We start from the raw sequence: 15,526 nt of genomic DNA, 5'->3' as shown, positions 1-15,526 counted from the left end.
TATCCACTACATGAGTCCAAATCTGCTGTAACCTGTCCACCACCGTATCCACACCAGGACAGTCCGAAGACTCAACCTGCCCTGAAGAGAAACGAGGATGGAACCCAGAGTTGCAGAAAAACGGCGAAACCAAGGTAGCCGAGCTGGCCCGATTATTAAGGGCGAACTCAGCCAAAGGCAAGAAGGACACCCAATCATCCTGATCAGCAGAAACAAAGCATCTCAGATATGTTTCCAAGGTCTGATTGGTTCGTTCGGTCTGGCCATTAGTCTGAGGATGGAAAGCCGAGGAAAAAGACAAATCAATGCCCATCCTAGCACAAAAAGCTCGCCAAAACCTCGAAACAAACTGGGAACCTCTGTCAGAAACGATGTTCTCTGGAATGCCATGTAAACGAACCACATGCTGGAAGAACAATGGCACCAAATCAGAGGAGGAAGGTAATTTAGACAAGGGTACCAAATGGATCATCTTAGAGAAGCGATCACAAACCACCCAAATGACCGACATTTTTTGAGAGACGGGGAGATCCAAAATAAAATCCATAGAGATATGTGTCCAAGGCCTCTTCGGGACCGGCAAGGGCAAAAGCAACCCACTGGCACGAGAACAGCAGGGCTTAGCCCGAGCACAAATCCCACAGGACTGCACAAAAGAATGCACATCCCGCGACAGAGACGGCCACCAAAAGGATCTAGCCACTAAATCTCTGGTACCAAAGATTCCAGGATGACCAGCCAACACCGAACAATGAACCTCAGAGATAACTTTATTCGTCCACCTATCAGGGACAAACAGTTTCTCCGCTGGGCAACGATCAGGTTTATTAGCCTGAAATTTTTGCAGCACCCGCCGCAAATCAGGGGAGATGGCAGACAAAATTACTCCCTCTTTGAGAATACCCGCCGGCTCAGACAAACCCGGAGAGTTGGGCACAAAACTCCAAGACAGCGCATCCGCCTTCACATTTTTAGAGCCCGGAAGGTACGAAACCACAAAGTCAAAACGGGAGAAAAACAGCGACCAACGAGCCTGTCTAGGATTCAACCGTTTGGCAGACTCGAGATAAGTCAAGTTCTTGTGATCAGTCAAGACCACCACGCGATGCTTAGCTCCTTCAAGCCAATGACGCCACTCCTCGAATGCCCACTTCATGGCCAGCAACTCTTGATTGCCAACATCATAATTTCGCTCAGCAGGCGAAAACTTCCTGGAAAAGAAGGCGCATGGTTTCATCACCGAGCAATCAGAACTTCTCTGCGACAAAACAGCCCCCTCTCCAATTTCAGAAGCATCAACCTCAACCTGGAATGGAAGCGAAACATCTGGTTGACACAACACAGGGGCAGAAGAAAAACGACGCTTTAACTCTTGAAAAGCTTCCACAGCAGCAGAAGACCAATTGACCACATCAGCACACTTCTTGGTCAAATCGGTCAATGGTTTAGCAATACTAGAAAAATTACAGATGAAGCGACGATAAAAATTAGCAAAGCCCAGGAACTTTTGCAGACTCTTCAGAGATGTCGGCTGAGTCCAATCATAGATGGCCTGGACCTTAACAGGGTCCATCTCGATAGTAGAAGGGGGAAAAATGAACCCCAAAAATGAAACCTTCTGAACACCCAAGAGACACTTTGATCCCTTCACAAACAAAGAATTAGCACGCAGGACCTGGAACACCATTCTGACCTGCTTCACATGAGACTCCCAATCATCCGAGAAGACCAAAATATCATCCAAGTATACAATCAGGAATTTATCCAGGTACTCTCGGAAGATGTCATGCATAAAGGACTGAAACACCGATGGAGCATTGGCAAGTCCGAAAGGCATAACCAGGTACTCAAAATGGCCCTCGGGCGTATTAAATGCAGTTTTCCATTCATCACCCCGCTTAATACGCACAAGATTATACGCACCACGAAGATCTATCTTGGTGAACCAACTAGCCCCCTTGATCCGAGCAAACAAATCAGATAGCAGCGGCAAGGGGTACTGAAATTTGACCGTGATTTTATTTAGAAGGCGGTAATCTATACAAGGTCTCAGCGAACCATCCTTCTTGGCCACAAAAAAGAACCCCGCTCCCAATGGCGACGATGACGGGCGAATATGACCCTTCTCCAAGGACTCTTTCACGTAACTCCGCATAGCGGCGTGCTCAGGTACAGATAAATTAAACAGTCGACCTTTAGGAAACTTACTACCAGGAATCAAATCGATAGCACAATCACAATCCCTATGCGAAGGTAGGGCATTGGACTTGGGCTCATCAAATACATCCCGGTAATCAGACAAGAACTCTGGGACCTCAGAAGGGGTGGATGACGAAATAGACAGAAATGGGACATCACCATGTACCCCCTGACAACCCCAGCTGGACACAGACATTGATTTCCAATCTAATACTGGGTTATGGACTTGTAGCCATGGCAACCCCAACACGACCACATCATGCAGATTATGCAACACCAGAAAGCGAATATCCTCCTGATGTGCAGGAGCCATGCACATGGTCAGCTGGGTCCAGTACTGAGGCTTATTCTTGGCCAAAGGCGTAGCATCAATTCCTCTCAATGGAATAGGACACTGCAAGGGCTCCAAGAAAAACCCACAACGCCTAGCATACTCCAAGTCCATCAAATTCAGGGCAGCGCCTGAATCCACAAATGCCATGACAGAATAAGATGACAAAGAGCAGATCAAAGTAACGGACAAAAGAAATTTTGACTGTACCGTACCAATGGTGGCAGACCTAGCGAACCGCTTAGTGCGCTTAGGACAATCGGAGATAGCATGAGTGGAATCACCACAGTAGAAACACAGCCCATTCTGACGTCTGTGTTCTTGACGTTCAACTCTGGTCAAAGTCCTATCGCACTGCATAGGCTCAGGTTTATGCTCGGATAATACCACCAAATGGTGCACAGCTTTACGCTCACGCAAGCGTCGACCGATCTGAATGGCCAAAGACATAGACTCATTCAGACCAGCAGGCATGGGAAATCCCACCATGACATCCTTAAGGGCTGCAGAGAGACCCTTTCTGAAAATAGCTGCCAGCGCACCTTCATTCCATTGAGTGAGCACGGACCACTTTCTAAACTTCTGACAATAAATCTCTATCTCATCCTGACCCTGACACAGAGCCAGCAAATTTTTCTCTGCCTGATCCACCGAATTAGGTTCATCGTACAGCAATCCGAGCGCCAGGAAAAACGCATCAATATTACATAATGCAGGATCTCCTGGCGCAAGGGAAAATGCCCAGTCTTGAGGGTCGCCACGCAATAAAGAAATAATGATCCTAACTTGTTGAACTGGGTCACCAGAGGAGCGAGGTTTCAAAGCCAGAAACAGTTTACAATTATTTTTGAAACTCAGAAATTTTGCTCTATCTCCAGAAAACAAATCAGGAATAGGAATTCTTGGTTCTAACATAGAATTCTGAACCACAAAGTCTTGAATATTTTGTACTCTTGCAGTGAGATGATCCACACATGAAGACAGACCTTTAATGTCCATCACTACACCTGTGTCCTGAACCACCCAAATGTCTAGGGGAAAAAAAAGGCAAAACACAGTGCAAAGAAAAAAAAATGGTCTCAGAACTTCTTTTTTCCCTCTATTGAGAAGCATTAGTACTTTGGGCCTCCAGTACTGTTATGATTAGGTAATTCAGAACCACAATGGACCTTGAAGTTCAGAGCACACAAAGTGACCTGACAATAACCAAAAGACATAGGACGAGCTCTGAGACGTGGGAACTCTGCTGACCGCAATCCCTAATCCTATCCAACCACACTAGAGGCAGCCGTGGATTGCGCCTAACGCTCCCTATGCAACTCGGCACAACCTGAGAAACTAGCTAGGCCTAAGACAGAAAAACAAGCCTACCTTGCCTCAGAGAAATACCCCAAAGGAAAAGGCAGCCCCCCACATATAATGACTGTGAGTAGAGATGAAAATACAAACGCAGAGATGAAATAGATTTAGCAAAGTGAGGCCCAACCTACCGAACAGACCGAAGATAGGAAAGATAACCTTGCGGTCAACACAAAACCCTACAAACAACCACGCAGAGGGGCAAAAAGACCCTCCGCACCGACTAACGGTACGGAGGTGCTCCCTCTGCGTCCCAGAGCTTCCAGCAAGCAAGAAAAACCAATTAAGCAAGCTGGACAGAAAAAATAGCAAAACAAAAATAACACAAGCAAACTTAGCTTATGCAGAGCAGACGGCCACAGGAACGATCCAGGAGGAAGCAAGACCAATACTAGAACATTGACTGGAGGCCAGGAGCAAAGCACTAGGTGGAGTTAAATAGAGCAGCACCTAACGACTTCACCACATCACCTGAGGAAGGAATCTCAGAAGGCGCAGTACCACTCGTGACCACAGGAGGGAGCTCTGCCACAGAATTCACAACAGTACCCCCCCCTTGAGGAGGGGTCACCGAACCCTCACCAGAGCCCCCAGGCCGACCAGGATGAGCCATATGAAAGGCACGAACAAGATCGGCAGCATGGACATCAGAGGCAAAGACCCAGGAATTATCTTCCTGACCATAACCCTTCCACTTAACCAGATACTGGAGTTTCCGTCTCGAAACACGAGAATCCAAAATCTTCTCCACAATATACTCCAACTCCCCCTCCACCAAAACCGGGGCAGGAGGATCAACAGATGGAACCATAGGTGCCACATATCTCCGCAACAATGACCTATGGAATACGTTATGGATGGAAAAGGAATCTGGAAGGGTCAAACGAAAAGACACAGGATTAAGAACCTCAGAAATCCTATACGGACCAATGAAACGAGGCTTATACTTAGGAGAGGAAACCTTCATAGGAATATGACGAGATGACAACCAAACCAAATCCCCAACACGAAGTCGGGGACCCACACAGCGTCTGCGATTAGCGAAACGTTGAGCCTTCTCCTGGGATAAGGTCAAATTATCCACTACATGAGTCCAAATCTGCTGTAACCTGTCCACCACCGTATCCACACCAGGACAGTCCGAAGACTCAACCTGCCCTGAAGAGAAACGAGGATGGAACCCAGAGTTGCAGAAAAACGGCGAAACCAAGGTAGCCGAGCTGGCCCGATTATTAAGGGCGAACTCAGTCAAAGGCAAGAAGGACACCCAATCATCCTGATCAGCAGAAACAAAGCATCTCAGATATGTTTCCAAGGTCTGATTGGTTCGTTCGGTCTGGCCATTAGTCTGAGGATGGAAAGCCGAGGAAAAAGACAAATCAATGCCCATGGAGAAATCACCAACCACACATCTGAAGAACCGATATCAAATCTTTGTAGAGGATGAAGATGGCACACCTAAGAATGAAGCAATACCAGCAAGCAAAAAAGAAAAGGGCACACAGCAACAAGTGACAGCAAAAAGTACAGCCAAGAAGCAACGAAGAGTGGTGGTGGTGGGAGACTCACTACTGAGAGGCACAGAAGCAGCCATCTGCAGACCGGACATAACTGCAAGAGAAGTATGCTGCCTTCCAGGTGCGATGATCAAGGATGTGACCGATAGGATACCAAAGCTCTTCAGCTCCAAGGACGTCCACCCATTTCTTCTGATACATGTTGGCACCAATGACACGGCAAGGAAGGACCTACCGACAATCTGCAAGGACTTTGAAGAGTTGGGGAAGAAAGTAAAGGAACTGGATGCACAGGTAGTTTTTTCTTCTATCCTTCCAGTAGATGGGCATGGCACCAGGAGATGGAACAGGATCCTTGATGCAAACAACTGGCTAAGACGATGGTGCAGACAACAAGGATTTGGATTCCTGGACCACGGTGTGAATTACTGGTATGATGGACTCCTCGCCAGAGACGGACTACACCTCAACAAACCTGGGAAACACACATTCGCCAGAAGACTCGCTACACTCATCAGGAGGGCGTTAAACTAGAAGAAGAGGGGACGGGAAGAAAAACATTAGACTCGATCAAAGACGACCCAGGAAAACATACTCAGAAGGGAGGTAAGAACATTTCTAAAACAATCCACAGTGAGGAGATTGGAACAAAACAAAATCCTCTAAACTGCATGCTCGCAAACGCCAGAAGCCTGACAAACAAGATGGAAGAACTAGAAGCAGAAATATCTACAGGTAACTTTGACATAGTGGGAATAACCGAGACATGGTTAGATGAAAGCTATGACTGGGCAGTTAACTTACAGGGTTACAGTCTGTTTAGAAAGGATCGTAAAAATCGGAGAGGAGGAGGGGTTTGTCTCTATGTAAAGTCTTGTCTAAAGTCCACTTTAAGGGAGGATATTAGCGAAGGGAATGAGGATGTCGAGTCCATATGGGTTGAAATTCATGGAGGGAAAAATGGTAACAAAATTCTCATTGGGGTCTGTTACAAACCCCCAAATATAACAGAAAGCATGGAAAGTCTACTTCTAAAGCAGATAGATGAAGCTGCAACCCATAATGAGGTCCTGGTTATGGGGGACTTTAACTACCCGGATATTAACTGGGAAACAGAAACCTGTGAAACCCATAAAGGCAACAGGTTTCTGCTAATAACCAAGAAAAATTATCTTTCACAATTGGTGCAGAATCCAACCAGAGGAGCAGCACTTTTAGACCTAATACTATCTAATAGACCTGACAGAATAACAAATCTGCAGGTGGTTGGGCATCTAGGAAATAGCGACCACAATATTGTACAGTTTCACCTGTCTTTCACTAGGGGGACTTGTCAGGGAGTCACAAAAACATTGAACTTTAGGAAGGCAAAGTTTGACCAGCTTAGAGATGCCCTTAATCTGGTAGACTGGGACAATATCCTCAGAAATGAGAATACAGATAATAAATGGGAAATGTTTAAGAACATCCTAAATAGGCAGTGTAAGCGGTTTATACCTTGTGGGAATAAAAGGACTAGAAATAGGAAAAACCCAATGTGGCTAAACAAAGAAGTAAGACAGGCAATTAACAGTAAAAAGAAAGCATTTGCACTACTAAAGCAGGATGGCACCATTGAAGCTCTAAAAAACTATAGGGAGAAAAATACTTTATCTAAAAAACTAATTAAAGCTGCCAAAAAGGAAACAGAGAAGCACATTGCTAAGGAGAGTAAAACTAATCCCAAACTGTTCTTCAACTATATCAATAGTAAAAGAATAAAAACTGAAAATGTAGGCCCCTTAAAAAATAGTGAGGAAAGAATGGTTGTAGATGACGAGGAAAAAGCTAACATATTAAACACCTTCTTCTCCACGGTATTCACGGTGGAAAATGAAATGCTAGGTGAAATCCCAAGAAACAATGAAAACCCTATATTAAGGGTCACCAATCTAACCCAAGAAGAGGTGCGAAACCGGCTAAATAAGATTAAAATAGATAAATCTCCGGGTCCGGATGGCATACACCCACGAGTACTAAGAGAACTAAGTAATGTAATAGATAAACCATTATTTCTTATTTTTAGTGACTCTATAGCGACAGGGTCTGTTCCGCAGGACTGGCGCATAGCAAATGTGGTGCCAATATTCAAAAAGGGCTCTAAAAGTGAACCTGGAAATTATAGGCCAGTAAGTCTAACCTCTATTGTTGGTAAAATATTTGAAGGGTTTCTGAGGGATGTTATTCTGGATTATCTCAATGAGAATAACTGTTTAACTCCATATCAGCATGGGTTTATGAGAAATCGCTCCTGTCAAACCAATCTAATCAGTTTTTATGAAGAGGTAAGCTATAGGCTGGACCACGGTGAGTCATTGGACGTGGTATATCTCGATTTTTCCAAAGCGTTTGATACCGTGCCGCACAAGAGGTTGGTACACAAAATGAGAATGCTTGGTCTGGGGGAAAATGTGTGTAAATGGGTTAGTAACTGGCTTAGTGATAGAAAGCAGAGGGTGGTTATAAATGGTATAGTCTCTAACTGGGTCGCTGTGACCAGTGGGGTACCGCAGGGGTCAGTATTGGGACCTGTTCTCTTCAACATATTCATTAATGATCTGGTAGAAGGTTTACACAGTAAAATATCGATATTTGCAGATGATACAAAACTATGTAAAGCAGTTAATACAAGAGAAGATAGTATTCTGCTACAGATGGATCTGGATAAGTTGGAAACTTGGGCTGAAAGGTGGCAGATGAGGTTTAACAATGATAAATGTAAGGTTATACACATGGGAAGAGGGAATCAATATCACCATTACACACTGAACGGGAAACCACTGGGTAAATCTGACAGGGAGAAGGACTTGGGGATCCTAGTTAATGATAAACTTACCTGGAGCAGCCAGTGCCAGGCAGCAGCTGCCAAGGCAAACAGGATCATGGGGTGCATTAAAAGAGGTCTGGATACACATGATGAGAGCATTATACTGCCTCTGTACAAATCCCTAGTTAGACCGCACATGGAGTACTGTGTCCAGTTTTGGGCACCGGTGCTCAGGAAGGATATAATGGAACTAGAGAGAGTACAAAGGAGGGCAACAAAATTAATAAAGGGGATGGGAGAACTACAATACCCAGATAGATTAGCGAAATTAGGATTATTTAGTCTAGAAAAAAGACGACTGAGGGGCGATCTAATAACCATGTATAAGTATATAAGGGGACAATACAAATATCTCGCTGAGGATCTGTTTATACCAAGGAAGGTGACGGGCACAAGGGGGCATTCTTTGCGTCTGGAGGAGAGAAGGTTTTTCCACCAACATAGAAGAGGATTCTTTACTGTTAGGGCAGTGAGAATCTGGAATTGCTTGCCTGAGGAGGTGGTGATGGCGAACTCAGTCGAGGGGTTCAAGAGAGGCCTGGATGTCTTCCTGGAGCAGAACAATATTGTATCATACAATTATTAGGTTCTGTAGATGGACGTAGATCTGGGGATTTATTATGATGGAATATAGGCTGAACTGGATGGACAAATGTCTTTTTTCGGCCTTACTAACTATGTTACTATGTTACTAGCACAAAAAGCTCGCCAAAACCTCGAAACAAACTGGGAACCTCTGTCAGAAACGATGTTCTCTGGAATGCCATGTAAACGAACCACATGCTCGAAGAACAATGGCACCAAATCAGAGGAGGAAGGTAATTTAGACAAGGGTACCAAATGGATCATCTTAGAGAAGCGATCACAAACCACCCAAATGACCGACATTTTTTGAGAGACGGGGAGATCCGAAATAAAATCCATAGAGATATGTGTCCAAGGCCTCTTCGGGACCGGCAAGGGCAAAAGCAACCCACTGGCACGAGAACAGCAGGGCTTAGCCCGAGCACAAATCCCACAGGACTGCACAAAAGAATGCACATCCCGCGACAGAGACGGCCACCAAAAGGATCTAGCCACTAAATCTCTGGTACCAAAGATTCCAGGATGACCAGCCAACACCGAACAATGAACCTCAGAGATAACTTTATTCGTCCACCTATCAGGGACAAACAGTTTCTCCGCTGGGCAACGATCAGGTTTATTAGCCTGAAATTTTTGCAGCACCCGCCGCAAATCAGGGGAGATGGCAGACAAAATTACTCCCTCTTTGAGAATACCCGCCGGCTCAGACAAACCCGGAGAGTTGGGCACAAAACTCCAAGACAGCGCATCCGCCTTCACATTTTTAGAGCCCGGAAGGTACGAAACCACAAAGTCAAAACGGGAGAAAAACAGCGACCAACGAGCCTGTCTAGGATTCAACCGTTTGGCAGACTAGAGATAAGTCAAGTTCTTGTGATCAGTCAAGACCACCACGCGATGCTTAGCTCCTTCAAGCCAATGACGCCACTCCTCGAATGCCCACTTCATGGCCAGCAACTCTTGATTGCCAACATCATAATTTCGCTCAGCAGGCGAAAACTTCCTGGAAAAGAAGGCGCATGGTTCCATCACCGAGCAATCAGAACTTCTCTGCGACAAAACAGCCCCCTCTCCAATTTCAGAAGCATCAACCTCAACCTGGAATGGAAGCGAAACATCTGGTTGACACAACACAGGGGCAGAAGAAAAACGACGCTTTAACTCTTGAAAAGCTTCCACAGCAGCAGAAGACCAATTGACCACATCAGCACACTTCTTGGTCAAATCGGTCAATGGTTTAGCAATACTAGAAAAATTACAGATGAAGCGACGATAAAAATTAGCAAAGCCCAGGAACTTTTGCAGACTCTTCAGAGATGTCGGCTGAGTCCAATCATAGATGGCCTGGACCTTAACAGGGTCCATCTCGATAGTAGAAGGGGGAAAAATGAACCCCAAAAATGAAACCTTCTGAACACCCAAGAGACACTTTGATCCCTTCACAAACAAAGAATTAGCACGCAGGACCTGGAACACCATTCTGACCTGCTTCACATGAGACTCCCAATCATCCGAGAAGACCAAAATATCATCCAAGTATACAATCAGGAATTTATCCAGGTACTCTCGGAAGATGTCATGCATAAAGGACTGAAACACCGATGGAGCATTGGCAAGTCCGAAAGGCATAACCAGGTACTCAAAATGGCCCTCGGGCGTATTAAATGCAGTTTTCCATTCATCACCCCGCTTAATACGCACAAGATTATACGCACCACGAAGATCTATCTTGGTGAACCAACTAGCCCCCTTGATCCAAGCAAACAAATCAGATAGCAGCGGCAAGGGGTACTGAAATTTGACCGTGATTTTATTTAGAAGGCGGTAATCTATACAAGGTCTCAGCGAACCATCCTTCTTGGCCACAAAAAAGAACCCCGCTCCCAATGGCGACGATGACGGGCGAATATGACCCTTCTCCAAGGACTCTTTCACGTAACTCCGCATAGCGGCGTGCTCAGGTACAGATAAATTAAACAGTCGACCTTTAGGAAACTTACTACCAGGAATCAAATCGATAGCACAATCACAATCCCTATGCGAAGGTAGGGCATTGGACTTGGGCTCATCAAATACATCCCGGTAATCAGACAAGAACTCTGGGACCTCAGAAGGGGTGGATGACGAAATAGACAGAAATGGGACATCACCATGTACCCCCTGACAACCCCAGCTGGACACAGACATTGATTTCCAATCTAATACTGGGTTATGGACTTGTAGCCATGGCAACCCCAACACGACCACATCATGCAGATTATGCAACACCAGAAAGCGAATATCCTCCTGATGTGCAGGAGCCATGCACATGGTCAGCTGGGTCCAGTACTGAGGCTTATTCTTGGCCAAATGCGTAGCATCAATTCCTCTCAATGGAATAGGACACTGCAAGGGCTCCAAGAAAAACCCACAACGCCTAGCATACTCCAAGTCCATCAAATTCAGGGCAGCGCCTGAATCCACAAATGCCATGACAGAATAAGATGACAAAGAGCAGATCAAAGTAACGGACAAAAGAAATTTTGACTGTACCGTACCAATGGTGGCAGACCTAGCGAACCGCTTAGTGCGCTTAGGACAATCGGAGATGGCATGAGTGGAATCACCACAGTAGAAACACAGCCCATTCTGACGTCTGTGTTCTTGACGTTCAACTCTGGTCAAAGTCCTATCGCACTGCATAGGCTCAGGTTTATGCTCGGATAATACCACCAAATGGTGCACAGATTTACGCTCACGCAAGCGTCGACCGATCTGAATGGCCAAAGACATAGACTCATTCAGACCAGCAGGCATGGGAAATCCCACCATGACATCCTTAAGGGCTTCAGAGAGACCCTTTCTGAAAATAGCTGCCAGCGCACCTTCATTCCATTGAGTGAGCACGGACCACTTTCTAAACTTCTGACAATAAATCTCTATCTCATCCTGACCCTGACACAAAGCCAGCAAATTTTTCTCTGCCTGATCCACCGAATTAGGTTCATCGTACAGCAATCCGAGCGCCAGGAAAAACGCATCAATATTACATAATGCAGGATCTCCTGGCGCAAGGGAAAATGCCCAGTCTTGAGGGTCGCCACGCAATAAAGAAATAATGATCCTAACTTGTTGAACTGGGTCACCAGAGGAGCGAGGTTTCAAAGCCAGAAACAGTTTACAATTATTTTTGAAACTCAGAAATTTTGCTCTATCTCCAGAAAACAAATCAGGAATAGGAATTCTTGGTTCTAACATAGAATTCTGAACCACAAAGTCTTGAATATTTTGTACTCTTGCAGTGAGATGATCCACACATGAAGACAGACCTTTAATGTCCATCACTACACCTGTGTCCTGAACCACCCAAATGTCTAGGGGAAAAAAAAGGCAAAACACAGTGCAAAGAAAAAAAAATGGTCTCAGAACTTCTTTTTTCCCTCTATTGAGAAGCATTAGTACTTTGGGCCTCCAGTACTGTTATGATTAGGTAATTCAGAACCACAATGGACCTTGAAGTTCAGAGCACACAAAGTGACCTGACAATAACCAAAAGACATAGGACGAGCTCTGAGACGTGGGAACTCTGCTGACCGCAATCCCTAATCCTATCCAACCACACTAGAGGCAGCCGTGGATTGCGCCTAACGCTCCCTATGCAACTCGGCACAGCCTGAGAAACTAGCTAGGCCTAAGACAGAAAAACAAGCCTACCTTGCCTCAGAGAAATACCCCAAAGGAAAAGGCAGCCCCCCACATATAATGACTGTGAGTAGAGATGAAAATACAAACGCAGAGATGAAATAGATTTAGCAAAGTGAGGCCCAACCTACCGAACAGACCGAAGATAGGAAAGATAACCTTGCGGTCAACACAAAACCCTACAAACAACCACGCAGAGGGGCAAAAAGACCCTCCGCACCGACTAACGGTACGGAGGTGCTCCCTCTGCGTCCCAGAGCTTCCAGCAAGCAAGAAAAACCAATTAAGCAAGCTGGACAGAAAAAATAGCAAAACAAAAATAACACAAGCAAACTTAGCTTATGCAGAGCAGACGGCCACAGGAACGATCCAGGAGGAAGCAAGACCAATACTAGAACATTGACTGGAGGCCAGGAGCAAAGCACTAGGTGGAGTTAAATAGAGCAGCACCTAACGACTTCACCACATCACCTGAGGAAGGAAACTCAGAAACCGCAGTACCACTCGTGACCACAGGAGGGAGCTCTGCCACAGAATTCACAACACTCCCCTTCCTTAGTGGGTCATTTCATACTCACCTGGAAAATGTAACCTCTTATGGTCAGCAACAATCTCTCCCCACATGTTTTTTATGAGCAATATTCCATTATTGGGATTCACCCAAATTAATTGGGGGCAAATCAAATTTTTGGGGAACATTTAGCAAAGTCAGATAATTTAAAAAGATTTGCAAATTTTTAGCGGCAACTATTTTTTTTTTACATAATGTTATATAACGGAAAGGACCCTATGTATCTCTGCTTTGTTAGTTCTTGTTCGTTTTTGTTTTGACTGTGCTTTCTGAAATCAAACATGGGATATTATTTTATTTTAAGGACTATTTACCTTCTTTTTGCCGCTGCATGTGTATAGAGTCCATGCTTTTGCAAATATATCACACTGGTGAGAGTTTGAAAAGATTACATCAACTATTCCCAATATTTACAGATGCTCTCATTCATTATAAGTGAGTTAGTGGGGCACCTTGGTGTACCATCTCCCTGCTCAGTGAGATTTCAATCCTTCTCTGTTGATCTCACACTGTGTTACTGCATTGCAGCTATTTCCTGCTGATAGCTCACATTTTCGAACACATTGTTAATCTGATTATTTTTTCTCTTGGTAACATGCTGTTTTGTGAAGAAATGAATTGACCTTGCACAGTTTACTTGAATAAGGACAGGTTAGAAAGCAGCAGCAGCAAATCGTTTTTTAGTAAGCATAAAATTGCTTTGTTTGATGTTGGGCAATTACAAATTCATAGTATTTAAATATAATACTGGCCAAAAATTCTAATTCAATTTTTTCTTTAAAGACTCATGAAGGTTCATAGATGTTTGTATATGTAGGTTATCAGTACAAGGCAGAAAAAAAGCTTCAATAAGGTAGAAGGAGATAAATATTCCAAAATAAGTTGCTTTGGTAAAAATATGCATTTTATGGCACTATTAAATATTATTCATGCAGTCATGTATAATTACAATCTGACTTTTGGCTTTGACTACATTGGACCTTTATAATTATCTTAGTAGAAAAATGGGAGCATTAGCTTTTATTTTCAGTAACAATGGAATAAAAAATTGTAATCTGATGTTAATGTAAAAAAAAAGATTCTTTACCACTTTTTATAAAGAAAAATCCAGTTTTTGTTATTTCAGTTCTGATAACAGTGGATAATCTCATGTTATATTAAAATTCCAAATAAATACACTTATGTAAGGCTGTATATTTGCAGTGTCTGTTGGAGGTATCCTGACGTTTATCTCTGATGTATGACATTATATTGTCAGTCCATACAGTGTCATTGCTTCTAAAAAAATTATCTGCAAGGAGTTTGCATGTTATTCCCATACTCAGGGCGGCCTAGAGCCTACACTCCCCATGGGCCTGGTGCCCGTGAGTCAGGGGGCCCAGTGGTAGCGTCAGCTCCTCCCCCCTCACGTTGTGCTTCAACTGAATTAGCATCATAGACGCTGATACAGTTGAAATGAATGATGGAGGAGAGAGTGTCAGGTGATGCTCCCTCCCCCACCATTCCCCCTCTGCTTCTGAGATAGCATGCACAATGATTTCTCTACATCGCGACACGCTGTGCCAAGCACTCAAGCTGCTGGGGGGGAATGGAGAGAGGTATGTATTTATTTTTAAATCAGTGAGTATGTGAGGGCCATAATACTGGAGTAATATGAGGCGTGCATTATACTTTTTGAGGCTGCACTATTCTATATCGGGCTGCATTATACTATATGGAGCTGCTTTATTCTCTATGGGATGCATCATATTCTATGGGCCTGAATTACACTTTATGGGGACTGCATTATACTCTTTGGGGACTGCGTTATACTTTATGGGGGCTGCCTTGTACTCTACGGTTGCTGAGTCATACTTCATTAAGGACTATGGGGAGTGCATTTTACTATGTGTACTATATGGGGCTTTTATTATACTCTGTGTACTATACGGGGGCTGCATTATACTCTATTGAGGACTATTGGGAGTGCATTATACTATATTGAGGCTGCCTTATACTGTATGGAGGACTATGGGGAATGCATTATACTATATGAAGGACTATGGGAAGTGCATTATACTATATGGAGGAATATGAGGAGTGCAAAATACTATAAGGAGGACTATGGGGTGTGTATAACACTATATGGAGGACTATAGGGAGTGTATTATACTATATGGAGGTCTATATGGTGTGCATTATACTATATGGAGGACTATGGTGTGCATTATGCTTTGTGGAAGACTATGGGGTGCATTATACTAAATGAGCAAAATGCTGCCTATTTATTGAGTGATTGGATTGTACATGCCGAAACAGAAATCATTGCTCTCAGCAGCACATCGCCTGGTGTAAACTGCAGATGCTGCTGATGACATGAGACTATATGGGGACAGATTGATCTACTATTGATTGTTCTGTGCCCATCATTCTTCCTC

The sequence above is a fragment of the Ranitomeya imitator genome, chromosome 5 (genome assembly GCF_032444005.1).
Source record: "Ranitomeya imitator isolate aRanImi1 chromosome 5, aRanImi1.pri, whole genome shotgun sequence".
Taxonomy (NCBI): domain Eukaryota; kingdom Metazoa; phylum Chordata; class Amphibia; order Anura; family Dendrobatidae; genus Ranitomeya; species Ranitomeya imitator.
This window is presented reverse-complemented; position numbering follows the sequence as displayed.